This window comes from Hyalella azteca, unplaced genomic scaffold, assembly GCF_000764305.2.
Source record: "Hyalella azteca isolate HAZT.00-mixed unplaced genomic scaffold, Hazt_2.0.2 contig11629, whole genome shotgun sequence".
Lineage (NCBI taxonomy): Eukaryota > Metazoa > Arthropoda > Malacostraca > Amphipoda > Hyalellidae > Hyalella > Hyalella azteca.
Genome location: NW_025941620.1, coordinates 524,657 through 543,914, shown reverse-complemented (window position 1 = coordinate 543,914; position 19,258 = coordinate 524,657). Strand labels below are relative to the sequence as shown.

Genomic DNA, 19,258 nt, shown 5'->3' with positions numbered 1-19,258 from the left:
ACTGTCATTTTTTACTGTGATCTGCAAATGGAGGGAGGAGGAAGAAAGGAATGTGCATTTAATTGTAGTTTATGGATGACGTCATAGGGATGTCGCCATTACCTTGTCATCGCTAGGGCGGAGGTCGGAACGCCTGTCCCGGCCTCGTGATGCTACCGGGGTAATGACAATGCGGTGATGGAGGGTTATGCGAGGGTTATGCGTGTGATGACGGGGGTAATGCGTGTGGTGACGGGGGTAATGCAAGGGTTATGCGTGCTGTGACGGGGGTAATGCGTGTGGTAACGGGGGTAATGCAAGGGTTATGCGTGCTGTGACGGGGGTAATTGCGTGCGGTGAGGGGGGTAATGCGTGTGGTGACGGGGGTAATGAGTGCGGTGACGGGGGTAATGGGTGTGGTAACAGGCTTGTTATGGTGCGAAGTAAAGACTATAGTTCTCAACAAAGACCAGAGAAAAACCTATGTTATGAAAGCATTATTATCATCACAGGTAATCTCTTTCATTTCTAAAGTGTTCCGTAAAATGAGTATAGATGTAACAAATTCTTGATTAAAAGTTTGAAAAAAATCCCAAATCCAAAAGTGCATTCACGTCTTCATGAGCACAAAAAGCCGTTGGAGAATTGCAGTTCCGTGCCGACGTCATCAGCGAACTGATGCCTGACGACGCTTGTCTTCGCTCATGGGAGTGCCGCCTCTGGAGCTCGTCTCTTCCTTGCTTTGCTTTTATGGTTGTCTAATGCATAATTTGATGTATGTACAGGGTGTACAATGTACATGCATAAAAAATCCGACAGATTAACTAGGCGTGTCAGGAAGTTGCGTGTGAAAAGTAGCAGATAACTCCACTGGTATAAACTGTGTTCTGTTATGTAGCAGGTTAACCTGACGCTGCTTAGGAGTTTGTATGTATAAACATTGTTCCATGTAGCAGTTGTTTGTACGGTATGTAATATTGTTCCATGAAAAAAACTTGTGGCCATGATGGTATATAGTATACCCAATTTGTTGAGCACGTATCGCCTGAGAAGTGATGTGCAATGACATTTATAATGCCATGTTTACCGGGCACCAAAGCAAGGTCCCAAAGGAAAACCAGCCAAAATTTTGCCCAATAGTGATTATTTTTTCACTTGTTACTTTTTTACTTGTCTATGTTTATTTTGTTTTACTAAATTTCGCATGGTTTATTGTTCTTATCAGTAGATTTGTAACAAAAAGATCTTGAATTCCATCAATCCTACCCGAATTATATCGATTAAATTCAGGTAGCTACACAGTTTATGAGAAGGCTAAACAATCTCCTTAGAAACATCATTATTAATGTGATTGCTTATGGCTTCAGCATGTTTATCCTACAGGGTTAATTTCAATCGTGAACTAGTGAAGCAAATCTGAGCCTATACTTTAAAAAAAAGTTATGAGGTCGTAAGTTCATCAGCCAATCATTGACGGCCTTTCAAGCAAAATTCACCAATCATAGACAAGAAACTAGAGCGTAAGTACTTACGTTAACTTAGCGAATTTTGAAAGTATCGCCCCGGCCTGAGCTGTAAGTAACGGTGAGCAGTAGACTAAATAAAAGTCTAGGCGGATCATCGTACAAAGGGCCTTTGATAAAGCCTTTTGATCGACACAATGCAGCGTTTATCGAGCGATTGTATTTATAACTCATTTGAATTGTGATCAAACTTTTACAAGGGTTCAACTCTATTAATAGAGACAAGTGCTGGGAGTTTTATTAACTATGTTGTTAGCATAATTCATTAAAGCTACAGGATGTTTTTTTTTGCGCTCACTAGCTTTTGCATCACTGAGAATCTAACTAATTATGATTATTATGGCTTTAGTTTTCTACTGATTATGATAATGATGACTTATTTTTCCAATTAATTATGAGAATTATTGCCTAATTTCTCAACTAATGAGAAATTAGGAAAATTTAGAGATAAATAAGAAAGAAATAAGAAAGAAATAAGAAAAGAAATAAAGAAATAAAAAATAGAAATAAAAGAAATAAATAAGAAATTAGGAAATTAGAAATTATCTCAAATTATGGCCTAATTTCTCAACTAATGATGATAACTATAAAGCTTAATTTTCCAACCAATGATGATATTTATTGCTTAATTAGTTTAATTACATTCATGCTTGGGACTTGGGTATATATAAAAGGTCGTTTATTCTGTAACCACCGAAAATTGTCAATGAACTACTGCAAAAAAAAAAAAACTCCTAGGATGACGACGTAAACCGTGGACTGAATGGCCCCTGAAACTCGCCCTCTGATTTCCAAATTCCGTTGGCGAACAATTTTTTAGCTCGCTTCACCCGTTGCTACACTCGGAGTCCCAATTAATAGTGATGCAAGGAAGACATCAATCAGGAAATATCAAGGGACAAATGGCATCAACATTGTCATCTTACAATGTTGACAACATTGTCATCTTACAACATTGTCATCTTACAACATTGTCATCTTCTTTCAACAAGGAAGACATCAATCAGGAAATATCAAGGGACAAATGGTATCAACATTGTCATCTTACATTTTTACCTTTTGTGGGTCATCCTGACGCAGTTTATCCTGACGTATCAGTGATACCTTAGCTTTCAGCTTGTGCTGTGGATATGAAAATGCGTTACAATTTGGACAATATGACACGATCATTATTCTCAGTGTAGCGGCTGGACCGGCTACGCGAGCGTGACTCAGCACAATGCAGCTGGATGATCGAGTGTATGGCGGGCAAGAGCTATCCTCCCGAACGGACGCGCGTGTATAAATAGAACTCTTGAATTGCTTATTGTTCGTGCTTTGCTCTTCATTTGGCGGGGCGAAACGCCATGTATTTGAACCACTTTAATCGGCGGTTCAATATGGAGCTTTCCGTACTGATTACTATGGTTCAGATGCCTCACTGTTATGTTATTTGGTGCTTGAGGATTGCGTTGTATTTAAATATTCGTCACTTCCATGTCTTCCAACCTGTTAATAATTTTTAATTTTGTTCTCTAGATTAAATTTTGCCTCCTCATCCAACTCGCTTTAAAATCTCCAAGCCAATTTTCTTCCTCTTTCGCTAGATTCTTTCTTTCTCAGCATTCGCCTACTCCTTCAATCCCCTGCATTCGCCAAATATATTTTTTCAATTCAAGGGACATCCTCTCTGAAGTACGTGAATTTTTCTTCCTTTTTTACTTTCTTTCCATTTTTCTTTAACTCTGTGCCCATGATTTACCCACACTGCTTACTGCGTTCGCCGTTTATTTTCCCAATTTCAAGAGCATCTTATCTAAAATACGCACCTTTCTTCTTCCTGTATTTGCATTTCTTTCCTTTTTCTTTCAAGAGCATCTTATCTAAAATACGCATCTTTCTTCTTCCTTTATTTGCATTTCTTTCATTTTTCTTTCATATTCATCATCCTTCACTTTAATCATTATTTTACTGCACTATCAGCCGCACCTGCTGGCGACGGAGGCACTCCTTACCAGCGCCCCTCATCATCGCTGAGGGGCGCTCGAGTGGCCGGTATCTTGAGTGGCCGCATTCCTGGCTCAGAGTGCTGCTCACGAGGGGCTCATAGCCTCATGCACTCACACTGCAGACCACTCACACTGCAGACCCCTGTGACACTGAGTGCTCTCTCTGGTCTGCATGAGAGAGCCTCATCATATCGTTGGGGTCTGATTCACAGTAGCTCATTCGTTGTTCTTTACAGTGTACCCCGTATAGATGGTGGTCTAGTTTGCAGTTGTGTCTGAATAATGACCTGGTCAATGTTTACCAGTGCAAATGTTGAGCGCATGGTTAAACGCTCGTCACTGCTAACCCTGTCAGTGTTTATTATTGTACATACCTCTTACTGATATCACCCCCTGCTATTTACTACTGCTACTTGCCACTAATACCTGTCGCTGCAAATATCTCTTCTATCAGCCAATATATTTGCTGTTATTATAGCTAATAATGTATCTGAATGGCATATTTTCACAGCTCGTTAACATGTGGAATGGCGCTCGAGAATAATCCGACTGACCCACATCCCGTCAATAGAGCGACGGTGATAACTACGGGAAATGTTCTCTTATACTTGATAGCCGCTGTACTTGTGGCCGTGATAAATCACGTATCTCGTGCCTCTCTAGTTCAGATAGAGACTTTCTAGAAAATATTGCCTTATTGATAAATTGTAGTCTGCGCTAATTATAGCTCCTCTAGTTCAGATAGAGACTTTTCCTACGACCATACAACTATATTATACCATACCGACCATATCGACGACCTTACTACAGCTATATCATATTATACCAATGACCATACAACTACATTATACCATACCGACCATATCGGCATCCTTACTACAGCTATATCATACTATACCAATGACCATACAGCTATATATTCTACCATACCGACAGTCTTACTATACCATCTATATCAAACTATACCTACGACCATACAACTATATATTATACCGTATACTGGAATATCATACCGTATAATCATCGTATCAATACCGTATACTGAATATCATATTGTTCCATGCCGACTATACCGACGACCTCGTATTGATTGCTATATCATGCTACACCGACGACCATACAGCTAGATTATACCGTATGCTGACTATCATACAACTATATTCTGCTATACTGACGACCCTAGTACAGCTATATCACACTATACCGTTAACCATACAGCTATATATATTTAATTGATGACGTCACCTCGGACGGTTTTCTGTAAGCTATGGTTTTTGAAGCGAGCGCTTCTTTGAGCCACTGGTCCAATAATAACTTGAAACTGTAAGAGAAGTTTCCTTTTGGTATTGGAGCTTCAATTCTGCTTAGCTTCTTACAAATCCTGTTGAAGCAAATGATCTCTGTGGTAAGGAATGTTCCTTAAAAGTAGGTACCTATACAATTTCTCTTGAATATATTTATTATTATTGGGAAAAGCTTAGCATTTTTGATAAGAATATTTAAATTGCACTGTTTTTCCCAATGAACTAATGGGCACCAACTGCTTAAAAACGTTTGTAATGTATAATTATCTTCCCTGAACTTCTAAGTGCCTGGATCGGTGCAGACCTGTGGAATACCGTGCAATGTATTCAGTAAAATTTTTCTCGTCCTGTTGAATTTATTACAGCATCTCTTATCAAATAAAAATAGGCCAGCAATGCAAAAAATGCAGCTATCATCTCATGCCAGAATAGCTGGGTGTATCTGCAGATGTCAAAAGAGACAAGAACTGATGATGGCATTCATGGTGAAATCCTGTGATTTACTTTAGAAAGCCAAGACAAAACCACAGTTCTTTTTCCGCTAGAAATCTCAGCCAGTATCTAAATACAACTTGTCTTCTTGAAGGTCAAGACGTGGTGCAAGAAAACTTCCCGTTTTCTTTAGGTGTCTCAAGAGCCCTCGACTTTATTGAGAAATAACGGATTTGTATGACCGAAGTGAAGCCTTCTGCATCGTGGAGCCTTGCATGCTAATATACCTACCTTTTTATTCGTTTGGTATGTTTTTTGGATCAGTCCCTAAAATGTCTGCTAGTGTTTTATTTATTCTGCATATTAATTTAGTCGCGAACTTCAACACCCATTTGGTCTGGGGTTCTAATAATCAAATTGGCGGCGATGAGAAAGTTACTACCTATTTTAATTATTAGGCACGTGATGCAATAAATGTATGACGTAGGATATTTCAAGCGTCGGATATTTTTGGGCGTTTTGAATATTTTGTATAGTTAATGCCGTGTTCATTTAAATGCACGACTCGGATTAAAGCGTGATTAAAATTAGGTACGATTTCTCCATGCATATTTAATATGGTTTCTGAAGGACGTCTTTTTTGGGTGATTTATCAACCTATAATTGCAGTAGTTGAAATGGGTTCAAATGCGAGTTCTCATATGCGATTCCCTCGCTAAGATTATTTAAAATAACTCCGCCTCTAAATGAGATCAACGTCAGCATTTTCCCATACAAATCTAACGAATGATTTGTAATACTTAGAGTAATATAACATTTATTTACTAGGCATACATTTTAATTCTGCGCACCATTCAACCTCGCATGCATTATTCAACAAAAAATTTAAATTGAAACCGTTGCAATAAAAACTTAATGATTCAGTATTTCTGCAGGTGGTAATGGATCTTCTTCGACTTGTGCCGAGTAGTTGAGGCTGTGGCGGGAAGGGTTTCAAATTTCCTAGAGTTTATCTTGGCCAGAGTAAACAGAACTCTTCGCGCGATGCCGTAAATTGAAAAATGTGCGTTGTGCGAATTCCTCTCATTCGGTCTCTCAACTCAAACCACTTGATATAACGAAAAATTTAACATGCATATAAAGCTAAAACGATTTGCTTCACTATCATTACTTACTACTTACTTACACTTACAACTTACTAATATTAATTGAAAAGTTATTGCTTCTTTTGCGATACTACAAAACGCGGAAACAGCATCGTTTTTGGTGTCTGTGCCATAAGTTGTATTTAAATGCTCATATTTGAATTATTAGGAGTTTGTGGGTGTAATGTCGATGGTGACGATGGTGATGGACAGCGGCATGATAACGTAGCATAAAACGCGTGGTGTGCCGTTGTGGGCGGAGATGTTTAATTAAGTTCCCATTCATGGTAACCTGCCCACTTAATAGATGAAGAACGAACTTAGAGGTTACGAGTTAGGAAAACTTGAAAGGACGATTTTCTTGTCTTGATTTGGGGTTTGACAAAAACAAAATTCCGTCTGTTTTGAGAAGTGTAGATTTGCTTTTTAATGGCGAAAAAACGTGGCTGTTGTGCTCATCATTGATTTATTTAGTTAAGACCGTAGTACTTATACCATTTTTAAATCCATGGTCGAGGTAATTAAAGTAATCTGTTGAAAGCCTATACCGTATGCATGCTTTTAAATAACGAAGAGAGTGTGGCTGGTAAGCTCAATATTAATTTATCTTATTCGAATTCGGCCTTAGACCGTAGTTCAAAATATAAACCATGTAACACATAGACCATACACTTGGAATACTTGACAAGTTCCCTACAGGGTCGAGGTGGTAAAAGTGTGGGAATGTGTTGAATGCCTAGCACGTTGACGCTCTCCTTGAAGTTCGTGTGTCGTCAAGTTCTACGTGGATGTGTGATGATTATTACACTTCAGTTGAGAATCTCGCTGCAACACCGCAATCGTCTTGAATCAACAAGAAACCCAAACAAGGAAGTTGCGTTGGGTACGAAATTCTCTAATTCTAGGCGGATTGTACAGTAATTGTAATGATTGTATAGTAATGTTTAATCACATCTATTTGGGATCTGCCGTTTACTGATTAATTTTACCATGCGAAATTATATATATATATGCACAATATTGTCAGCCGCTGCACGTAACAGTACGTTTGAAGGGAGCATCTGCCGTGCATTTGAATTGGAGGTTAGAGGCTGTCCTTTCCTGATGCTAAGCTTTACATGGCTCCTGCTAATTTCCCTATAAAGTTCCTTCACAGGGGATAGAGTGGTAACTCTTGTAGTATGGTGGTTCCAGTATGTACATGCTTCAGCGTTGATGCATCTTATAATTATGGCTCACGCATTGTTGGTCTTCTATGATTGCTCAAACTGCTCATGTGTCATGTCTGTCTCGCAGTGATCTGTGGCTTGGTCTTCTCTGCTATTTACTTCCTTCATGAACTAATATCATTCACCGATTTGGCCTGTTATCACGATGGCGACATGTGGCAACTCTAACTTTTCTCTCTGCGATGGATGGCGAAATATGGCAACTGTTGCTTCTCTCGGTGCGGTTGCTGTGGTTCAGCGGTCGCGTAGCCGTAATATGTTATGCATGCTGGACGAACATGACTGCAAGTATCGCAATAGGTTCACTGCCGAGCTCTTGCTGGCTTCATTCCAGAACTACTGATCATCGTCAAGGCCAACTGGTGTGCGTGCTTATTTCAGTTGGAGCGCAACTGTAGAGAGAACTCTTCACTCATGTTGAGGTGTGTCGCGACCGACGCGGGAAGGCTAGTCAAGTGCCTTCATCTCCTTATTCTCTTAGAATAGAATAGAAAAGAAGTATCGGCGTTGAAGAAATAGGCCCATGGCCTGTGGCCGATTCTTGAACTTTTCGTGACTTGATTCACAAGGGATCCGGCCTTTGGAACCCGATCTTTCCATAACTGACGATTGATTGAGATAGCTGCTGGACTTATTGCCTGCTCTTCGTCTGGTAGCCCAGCGCATGGCCTCTCAATTTTCCTCCCGCCAAAACAACTCAAATTAATAAATTTGAGTTGTCGATATCAGGCAGGGTGGTCATCGCTCCTTACTTGATATTATTGGGCTAGAGAAAATAGTTTTTAGAGCCTTGATGTTCACAGTATTTTCTTGTATCTTCTCCGTAGAGGCTATTCGATGAGCTGAATGAATGTACGGTATTTGTTGAATATCCTGAAGTCGTTCGTGTCCGTCTACACATGTATTATTCGTTCCACTACTCGTATACTTTGTTTTCATTAGAATTACGTGCATGCTTACATTAAGACCAAGTCAGGAGCATCTTTTAAAGTTAAATGGTATGCTGATTTCAAGTGGTTTGCCTTATGATAGAAAGAAAATGATTTCCGTCATTGGATTTCTCATTAATTGATTCAATGATTGTACAGCAGATTACTTCTTTCAAAACGGCCGGTTCCTACGTATATCGTGATTATCAGTTTATATTTGAAATCGAAACTATCGAATCGATATATTTGAAACTATCGAATCGATATATTTGAAACTAGAAATGTGTAATTCTTTCTTGGCTCTGGCAATTTGTTTTTTTTTATTATTTTGTTTTCTATCGCGCATCGCCACTGAACACTATTCTAGACATTTATTCCGTGAAAATATACGTGCATGATTTGTCAGAATGACCGAGATTAATCTTGAAGATCATACATTACAAATTCTTCCTTTTCTATAATGACTTTTTTGATACGCAACTCACCATCGCAGCCTATTCTTGTCATTTCCTTCGTGAAAATCTGCGTAAATTGTATCAAATCTTGAAGATCTTACATCACAAATCCTTCTCCATATATAATGATAATTTTTGATACGCTGAAGTATAGCTACGCGCCCACCTGGACATTGCACCGATCGTCATATAAGGGCGGCCGCGGTCTGAACACCCAGACTCGTGACCTATGTTGCCCGGTCGTGACCTGTAACAGAGGTCGCTTGTATGGCTTTATGCACCTTACATCTCTTTATTCTATCTCTTTTACTCTGCAGTAATGTCACTATATTTTACGACTATTTTAATTGGCATTCTCGTTTTTTCATATGATGTTAACCGCATTTTTTTATAGTGACGGCAATCATCACCCTGGTACTCTGGATCCGTTACTAGAAGACCGTCGACTACTGGACCGTTCACTTTTGAACCGGTCGACTTGCAAGTCAAATTGTTACGAAAATATTCAAAAATATAACTCAGTACTCACTGCAGTGAGTGACAGAGAGCGCATTTTCTCGTCGACGAAAACGTGAAGTCACGGACGGGGACAGACAGACAGACGGACATGGCGAGCACAATATAGCGCATTTTTTTCATAAATGAGAAAATGCGCTAAAAACAGCCTTACACTAGATCATTGATTCAGCAGACTAACTCACAAGTAACCCAACAGAGCCGCGTTTGCTCCTGAAAGTCACGTGGGTCGCGTCGATTTTAACAACCACGATTTTACAACAAATTTTAATTAACTTACGATTACGCTGAGCCTCGATACGATCAACTTTTCGGGTTACAATATAAGTTATATTTATTCCCTTGCATGCTATTGCTTTCATATTCATCGCTACTCGCTAGTGAACTCAATCATTATATTTGTTCCAACACCTTTCGTACGTCAATGACCCACATCTCTGAAACTTTACAATTTTATTGTGTCACATCAACTACCATACTGATGACTCATGTCCATTAAGTTCATAACATATCACTAGCACACAACATAATAATAATAGTGAATACGCACAACAGTGTTGATGATACGACTCCAAATAACTAATTTGTTGATCGCACGACTACAATTATCACACTAACCCTCATTTTCATTGTGACACCTCACGACCAAGCTGATGTCATCACGCCACAATGCCACTATGATGCCACCCTCGTTCTACACCATCGCGTTGCCGCTACTTCAAAACACCACCCATGAAGCCACAATATGACTATCTTACAACACAACATCATTACCGCCACCCTACACCACCACCTAGATGCCACCACCCCACAACACCACCTAGATGCCACCACCCCACAACACCACCTAGATGCCACCACCCCACAACGCCGCCTAGATGCCACCACCCCACACCACCACCTAGATGCCACCACCCCACACCATCACCTAGATGCCACCACCCCACGCCGCCTAGATGCCACCACCCCACACCACCACCTAAATGCCACCACCCCACAACACCACCTAGATGCCACCACCACCACCACCACCTAGATGCCACCACCCCACACCACCACCTAGATGCCACCCTCACCACCACCACCTAGATGCCACCACCACCACCACCACCTAGATGCCACCACTCACCACCACCTAGATGTCACCACCCCACAACACCACCTAGATGCCACCATCCCACTACACCACCTAGATGCCACCACCCCACAACACCACCTAGATGCCACCACCCCAAACCACCACCTAGATGCACCACCACGTATCGCTAAAGGCACTGCGGTGTTCAGCGGACCGGAACCTGTTGCCGGGCTGCTAGCCATAACTCTTTTAATCTACTGAAGCTGCAGCTACTTCAAGCCTTTACGCTGCTAATGATGCTGGAAGCTTTTAGGGATTTTTGCTTATTTCAATTTGGTGTTCGTAATATTCCACGTTAAATATGTTGATATTGTTCACCGCTATAGCGTCGCAAAAGGTCGAACTAGCTGCCATTGTGGTAGGTGCAGAGGACACTCAAGCTCTACACTGTTACACTGCCGTTTTTATTGTAATTTAACACTAGAAATCCGTAAAACATCTGATAAAAACGGCGGAAAAGTTTATTTTCACGAGACGACCGGCCACTAGAATGCCAGTGGGACCGTTTTTTCGCCGTTTTTTCTAACAGTGTTCGTGCAAACACCAGTAAATTGAGCACCAAGCGACTGTGCCACATTACACGCAGCGATGACGAGCGTGCCATAGTAAATCTCATATACTATAGCCCGCTTATTTTTGCGATGGTAGACGACCGAATACATTAATGAACACACGGAATACTTCGTCCATTGTTTTACAATAATCAGTAATTATCATGACAGGTGAAGGCTAAACGATTAATGGCTGGATATTGCGGCCATGAGAGGCCGCCATGCGGGTGCTGCCATACAGCCAGACGTTAGCTAGTCCGTTGCCTCCGCGACCTTGACCTTCCCTGGTATTCTTGCGCGCCGGCCGGTAGATGGCGGCTAAGTTTGAAAGTTGACACAGGTGCTGGTTTTCCTTTGAAAATTGTCACAATTTAGATTATTTTCATTATGATCTGTTGATTTTGGGCTGACCGTTGTATTTATTACGAAGAAAATATATTTTAATGACAATCTATTACTTTAGGCTCGATCATTGTATTTATTACCAAGAAAATATTTTTTCATTACTGTCTTTTAATTTAAGCTTCACTGTTGTATATATTATTTATATTATTACTTTTACTATGTAATCAAAATTGCCCTATGAGTATAATATTTTGCATATATACTTATTTGGTGGCAAAGTTTGGTTGTGGTTGCAGTGGTGGTGCGGTGCCACTGGAAAAGTGCTGAAAAAACAATAGGTGGCACACAGCGTGGCCAGATAGAGGAAGGAGAAATGGGAAAAAAGGAAAAAATGTCTGTCTGTGTGTGTGAAACCTGGCATCGCAAATGTATAGGGGCTGTTGGGCAAACGGGAGTTCTATATTAAATGTGAGTTTGAACGGGGATAGTTTTTAACGCATTTTCTCATTTATGGAAAAAATGCACTATTGTGCTCGCCGTGTCCGTCTGTCTGTCCGTCCGTCCGTGACCTCAAGTTTTCGTCGACGAGAAAATGCGCTCTCTGTCACTCACTGCAGTGAGTACTGAGTTATATTTTTTTTTATAAATTTGCACACATTGGCTATATTATTATCAACGTGACTCTAAATTCAGCAGCGGGTTAGACTGCTTGTTGGGTTTTATTTTTCTTAACATTTGTTAATTACTTTCATCACTTTGAATAACGGTACTATTGTCCTGGTATATAATGAGTAAACAAAATGTGTGGCACTAGCTTATATCAACTTCTTTATCTGAGGTCCACCTCACCGATGATAACGTATCTGAATTCCAACAAATGCCGATCTCGGCAGTAGAGCGGCGACTGCTGGCTAGTCTGCACCTAACGTACCATCGCTTGCTGTTTTATTAATGCAGTCAGAGAAATGAGTGAGGCTTTGTCCAAATAGTGATGCACTTTTTGCCTCTTTGTGTGTCATCCTGATCCAGTTTGGCCATGGCCAAGCCAAGGAAGCGTATCAGTGCTACGTCATATCTGTGTTCGTGCTGGGTTCAAATTTTTCGGGTTGAATATCTAACAACATGTAGGAGGATCCATCATCAATCTAATCTAATTTAATTTTAAGAAAGTGTGTCACTATTTGGACTATATTACCCATTCATTTCCCTGAATAGTATAATCGATTCTGTCTATTGAGCTACGCTTAAAAATTGCGTCATTGTATTCTGCGACAAAAGCTGCTTGCAAAAGTTGCGTCCAATGAAAAAAATATCTCTTTGGTGATTAATTGTGACATGTTGAATTTATCAAGAAAATAGATATTTTCAAATTAATTTATTCCAATAATTCCCAGATTCTATCGCGTATTTTCGTAGCCTGTGGTTCTTCACTGCCTTTCCTAGTTTTTATTTATTTTTTGAGACAAGTTTTATCAAGTCGTATGAATAAATAAGAAAAACTGTATTGAGTGACGTATGTTAACTACGCACGTTGACAGCGCTGACTGCAGCTAACTTATCACCCTGTCATCTCAACTCGTGTGTGGTGAGTGACATTATATATATCTTATCTCATCGCCGTGTCATTCACGACTCTGCATAGTGTGGTGAGTGGTAGCGCTTCATCATTAAACTTTCTTCAGTGTTATGAACACTTTAAAAGTGTCATGGATACGTCATGTTTTGTACGCATGCAGGAACGGAAAAACATTTTGTATTCTAGTCATAAGCGTCATGTCATATAAGCGGACGCTGTCAGATTTGTGTATTTTTCCCATATATCTTAACTTTGGAAAAAGGAAAACACGTTTCATAAAATTCGCGTAACGTATGAAAACACTTGTCTTTGTATACTTTTAAGTGAACGCTGTTAATCCCATGGATTCGCTCCCATTAAATAGATAGTTCATTAGTTTCTTGATTATGAACAATGATTCAGTTGAGATACGCATTACTGAAGATTTACACTTTCCCCCCAAATTTATTTCGCCTTTTTTTCTGTTTTGCTTTAAATTAAGTGCATGCCTGAAATTTGTTGATCTCGAGCAGAAATCTCTCGTGCCACACACAGTAAATGCCATTATGATAGAAATAAAATTATTGTTGCTAATATGATCACAGTGGTAAAGTATTCGGACATATTCCCTGAGTGCGACATGCATGTTAATTGTTGTTCTCGATCATAACTAGCTATATGCCCTTGACTATTGGCATCTTCATGCTTTGCGTATAATTTCACTTTGCATGGATCAATACATACAGACGACGAGAAAACATCTACGTTTATAGGCTCTATTGTTCACTTCAATCGGTATTTATTATGCGACATCCGTGTCGTGTAGGTATAGCTAGTGATGACACTGATATTAGTGCACGCGATGTCTTCGTGTATATTTATTAATAACTTGATATTTATTTATGAATGTATCTGTGTCGCAGATGCCATCACAGAGGAATGTTACTGTTGTGACTTGAGTGTACAGCTAACGCGTTGCTTTCACTCTGCGTTTCATCTAATGTATCGTTATAATGTCTCCTGTCATCCTGTATTGCATGAATGTCTCACATGTCATCTTGCATTGGATGTCTCTTGTCACACCTGCATTGGACGACTAACTATTTAAGCTAGAATTCATCTTTATTACTCAAAGCGGCCTGATCGAGTTAATCCTCATTATTTTCATCGCGCACTCTCGTCAGCCTATATGTACTCTATTATCCTGCATTGACCGGTTAACGCCGTTATCCTGAAATTTACGGTTCTCACTGATATCCTGCATTGGTATACTGAAATTTACGGTTCTCTCTGATATCCGGCATTAATTGAGCGGGTCGCACTGTTATCCTATAGTGGACGCTTCGCCCATTATATCCTGCCGTGTGTCTATACCTCACCAAATGCGTCTATATGGACGAAAAATTGTAGAATGCGTGCAACTTGTACAATTGATCAATCCAGACTTCGTAATCGTAGAATCGTAGCTTTAGGATTGATGAATGAGTGAGAATTGTCAGGCTTGATGAATGAATGAGAATTGTCAGGCTTGATGATTGTCGAGGAAATGTAGCTTAGTCTGATTTACATTTAAGAAAGTTTGTGTTTGATCGAAGCCTGACACTTCAAATGTGCAGGGGCTATTTTAGCGCGTATCCATGATACATACCGTTTCGAGATGCCTGAACCTGAAATTCATTTTTATTGATGGAATCATGCTATATTGGAAGACACAGAGGTAGAAAATTTTCATTTAATAATGGAAATTAGATTATTTATTAGCTTCTTGTTATTTTGTTACAAAAATGTGAGTTTGCTATGAATTTTCATCTGCTACTTAAATTGGACTTCCATGCTATATCGTGGTAGGAACGATATTTTTTTGAGCAACGCAATGCAGTTCTAAAATTATTAACAGGATTTAGGATGACGAGATTTACGTATAATTTCCACTCCTCCAAAATCCGTCGTGAATGGAGTAGGCACCAACCGTGCCTTTTAGCGCATTATAACGAAGCAGTTTGTTTTGATAGTTCAATAGAACATAAATGCTTCAATATTATAAATATAATATAATAAATGATTGATAAATGCTTGATAATATAATAAATGATTGATAAATGCTTGATTGAAGCTTGATAAATGCTTGTATTGGAAACATGGGGTCGATGCGTGACTGCACGTTGGCCTCATATACGTACGTGAAGACTGTGAAATATGACTGAGCGTTCGAGGTTTTATCTCCTTTCTCATGCACGCATCGAAAAGAAGCGTTCAAGGATATTCCGTTTCGTAATAAAAAAACATGTTGGTGAGATTTCGTTTCGAAATCCATTAGCTTAATTGTGCGCTGAGAAACTGGTCGTTTTCTGTAAGCTTCTTTATCTTCATATTTACTCTGAAATCTTGATCAACGCTTTATCATTTGTCCGGGTTTCAGTTACGAACAAATATTTAGCTAACCCGTCTTATGTGCGCGATATTCCGGGAAAAAATAATCTGGTGACCTAATAATCATTCTTAAATAAAAAAATACGCGAGATCCTGAAGCTAGGATAGTACTTAGCATATCTTAAGTGTGCTTTAATAATTTATGTCTGGAACGAAGTTATCTTGCTGTTCACATTCTTTCAAAAAAATCTGTCCTTAAATATTTTTTCGCACAAGGATGAAAGCAGCTGAGAGTGCAGTGCTCTCCCCAGTCCTGGTATTGTGTGCAAAGCCGAGGAAAATCTTTGACATGAGGAGGATCTTTGTCCAAATAGCAATGCACTTTTAGCTCATATGTGGGTCATCTTGACTCAGTTTGACCCGGCAAATGTGCGCATCAATGCAACGTGCAAGAAGTGTGTTACTATTAGGACAATATAACACATTAATTACTCTGAGTGCACGCTTCGTACTCTGAGCTGTTGCTGTCGAACAGCGTGCGTGGTCATGGATGATGCCGCTAATATTGGCAACAATTATGCGAGGGCATGTGCGTCTTTTTTAACACAACAATATCAACATCGTGGTTTCTTAACAGGTGTTTTTATCATATATTTTTTGGTTGTAATTGCCTCGCACATATGAACTTGTATCGCAAACTTTTTTTGAAAGAAGCCACTCATTTTGAATTGTAATTAAGCCTTTTTTATGTTTAGATTTTTGTAACGTAAACTTTACTTTAATTCAGTCCTAATGAAACTTTATTTGATCAGTCGCTCTGTTACCAAATGTCTTTTTAGTAAAATTAAGTATAATAATACTATGATAATTATAGCGTTATAATAATAATTATTATGCGAATTTACATCTGACCGTACTTGCTTTCCTACGAAAGTAAAAAATATTACTCAGTACTCACGGCAGTGAGTGACAGAGAGCGCATTTTCTCGTACATAAATCAGTTTTCATTGCGATTAGTACAGTGCATTAGAGCTAGAGATGTCGTATCTTTGAAACAGGCATGCCCGCTTCTTAAAATCGACGTAAACGTGAAGTCACGGACGGATAGACAGACAGACGGACATGGCGAGCACAATAGTGCATTTTTTCTATAAAGAGAAAATGCGCTAAGAAGGGTAGGTATTTACTTTAATATACTCAGAGATCTGAGTAACACTTTGTCCAAATAGTAGCGGTACACTTTTTGTCATTGTGTGGGTCATCCTGACCTAGTTTGACTCGGAAATAAATGCTAGTCATTGCTACGTGCATGAAGTGTCACTTTTATAGACCGAATCACCCCTGGTTAGATTACTTAACTAGGTATGATATATATTTGCTTTCTGTGTATACCAACATCTTAGCCTTCAATAATAATAATAATCGCGGTTTCAGCGTTTAGTAGGCCCTAGACCGTAGGCCTGTCGCCGATTCTTAACATCGCAAAACATTCACAGCTTGTTGCGGTCTCGAACTCGCAACTCACTGCTACAATTCTGCTGTGCTTAACCGCCCGGCCTCCTTGCCGATTCTGACCAGAAACTGGCGCACAGAGCTGGGATCGAACCCGCGCCTCTCTGCGCCAATCTTGGTACTCGGAACTGTAACCACTGGGCCACTCTTTTCTTATCTCTCAATCTGAAACTTACCCTCGAATAAGATTCTTGTTTTGAATAAATATGCCCTGTCGCCCTCACAACTCTCTCCTAGTCCTCAATCTGCCATTTACCCTCGAATAAGATTCTTGCTTTGAATGAATTCTTCCTGTTGCCCTCACAACTCTCTCCTAGTCCTCAATCTGCTATTTACCCTCGGGCACAAGTGAGATCTTTTCCCCCCTCTAAATATCGCGCGGTTTATTTGTCCCTCAACGGAGATCTTATGTCGGTGTTTGCTTATGATAATCTAATATGGGGCCGCTCTGTAGAGCACTCAATGCTTTACATCGGCTTTTAGTCGCTGTTTACTGGAGCAGGGATCTTTTATGATGTGTATTTATCTCCGAGTATATATAGCTGCATTTAGATGACGGTGTGTAAAACATAGATGAGGATGTTCAAATATCAGATTGATAACATATTTTTTATTATTTAACTTCATATGCTTTGTAATTTTCAAAATTTACTGCGTACTTCTTTATTTACAAATTACTTCGAAGCCATATGTATTTGCACCATTAATTGGTTCAGTAATTGATCGATCAGTTAATACTACTTGCATCTCTGTGTAACTGCTACGAGTAATGCTGCTTGATCACGATTCGAACATGCATACGTCTATGTTTCAGATCAAGTAGAATTGTTATCGTACAATTTTTGTCGCAATTTATTAAACAGAATCGTCCTTACGTTTGAATCTAATCTAATTAAATGAAATGCAAGGGATTAACCATGATCCAGCGCATAGTAAAAACATAGCAATATCTTATGATTCAATCAAGACAATTTTCTAAAATTTGAAGTTCTATTTATTGACGCACTAAATTACGGCTATGAAAGCCGGATCTTATGTCAGTGCGCTCACGAACATTTCAGGACAGAATTTCTCTATAGCGGCAGGTCCTTCCATGAAAAATAATTTCTTATCACCTTTTCAGCATTAAATGACGAAATTCGTCTTCGTATAGATGCCGACTGAGAAAGTTGAACTTAAAATAAATTGATTTCGTTGGTTTTGATTTCGTTAATTTGATGCTAGATAATATTTGTTATAGTTCACATATAGTTATCAGAATGTGGATTATAATTATATTTGCGAAACCCCGAAAATCTATGAATTTTTGCTTACTTATATTGGCCGATTTGCGCTTATTGTTATGGCAAAAGTGCACATTTTCGTCACGGTTAATCCCAGCCAATGTTTTTCCTGACTATATATATGGACTGGACTTGTTATGATATTGAGCGGATATTATTCGCATATATTTTAGCGTACCCAGGTCTCAAAGAGAGGTCTGTTCGGACAAGACATCCTTGGTGGGCTCATCGCTCTTTCACTGGCCAACCTGCGGCGTCTTTAGAAGACGAGCCGCCTTCAATTGCGAGCATAGCCTGCCTCCTGCAACACAGAGCTGTCTTCACGTAGCGAAATCTCAGCGACTTTGAGTAGAATATCACTTGAAATACAGAGCTGTCTTCGATCACGTAGCGAAATCTCAGCGGCCATCGCGTAAACTTGAAATACCGAGCAGCCTTCACATAGCGACGCAGCTAAATCTGAGCTCGATCATTTTGCGTAGAATAAATCTTTATCAATACAGAGCTGCCTTCACGTAGCGAAATTTCAGCGCCTTTGCGTAGAATATAGCTTGAAATACAGAGCTGCCTTTACGTAGCGTCGTAGCTAAGTCTGAGCTCATTTTGCGTAGAATAAATGTTGATCAATACAGAGCTGCCTTCACGTAGCGAAATCTCAGCGTATTTAAGTAGAATATCATGCACTTGAAATATAGAGCTGCCTTTACGTAGCGTCGTAGCTAAGTCTGAGCTCATTTTGCGTAGAATAAATCTTGATCAATACAGAGCTGTCTTCACGTACCGAAATCTCAGGGACTTTGAGTAGAATATCACTTGAAATACAGAGCTGCCTTTACGTAGCGAAATCTCATTGCCTTTGAGTAGAATATATACAGAGTTGTCTTCACGTAGTGTCGTAGCGAAATCTGAGCTCTTTTTGCGTAGAATTAATCTTGAAATACAGAGCTGCCTGCACGTAGCTCATCCGATATCTTTATCAGCTGCTTAACCTGACTCCCGAATTA

At 39.6% G+C, this 19,258-nt stretch overlaps 1 protein-coding gene across 1 annotated transcript in view; it reads left to right on the top strand.

The window, feature by feature from the left end:
* Nucleotides 1-19,258, top strand: part of LOC108676463 (spectrin beta chain, non-erythrocytic 1) — a 122,984-nt gene that overhangs the window by 21,369 nt on the left and 82,357 nt on the right.